Raw genomic sequence first — 555 nt, 5'->3', positions numbered from 1 at the left:
TACCAAAATGTTCGCGTGTCTAGGCGGAGTGGGTGGTCGTTGCAGTATATCAACTTTCGAAATATTTTGCAACTTGTTTACCCTTTTGGTGAAACTTTACCGTCTTTTGCGTTTAACTTTTTGGAAAGGGATGTTGCAAATTCTCTGGTGTCTTTGTGGGTGTTCAACAATAATGCAACTGATGGAGAGGGTGTCCTTCTCCCACTGATGTTTGGCGGGGGGGGGGGGAGTGTCGTGGATGGGGATGGGAGGGGTCATGGTGGGGGTAGGGAGGGGGTCGTGGTGGGGGTAGGGAGGGGGTCGTGGTGGGGAAGGGGTATTGTGGTGGGGAAAGGAAAGTCGTGGTAGGGGTAGGGAGGGGGTCGTGATGGGGGAAGGTGAGGGTCGTGGTGGGGAAGGGGGGGAGGGGGTTGAGACAAGTAACGAACACTCTCACACACATTCCTACGTATGCAAATTGAATCCTAGAAGATTGTCAAAATATCACCATGTCTTTCTCACAGAATGTTTCTTTATATTTGTCTTTTGTAGTTTTAAAAGCACAACATTGGATTA

This window comes from Penaeus monodon, chromosome 34 (genome assembly GCF_015228065.2).
Source record: "Penaeus monodon isolate SGIC_2016 chromosome 34, NSTDA_Pmon_1, whole genome shotgun sequence".
Lineage (NCBI taxonomy): Eukaryota > Metazoa > Arthropoda > Malacostraca > Decapoda > Penaeidae > Penaeus > Penaeus monodon.
The sequence above is the reverse complement of the archived record's forward strand: the minus strand, read 5'-3'. Positions refer to the sequence as shown.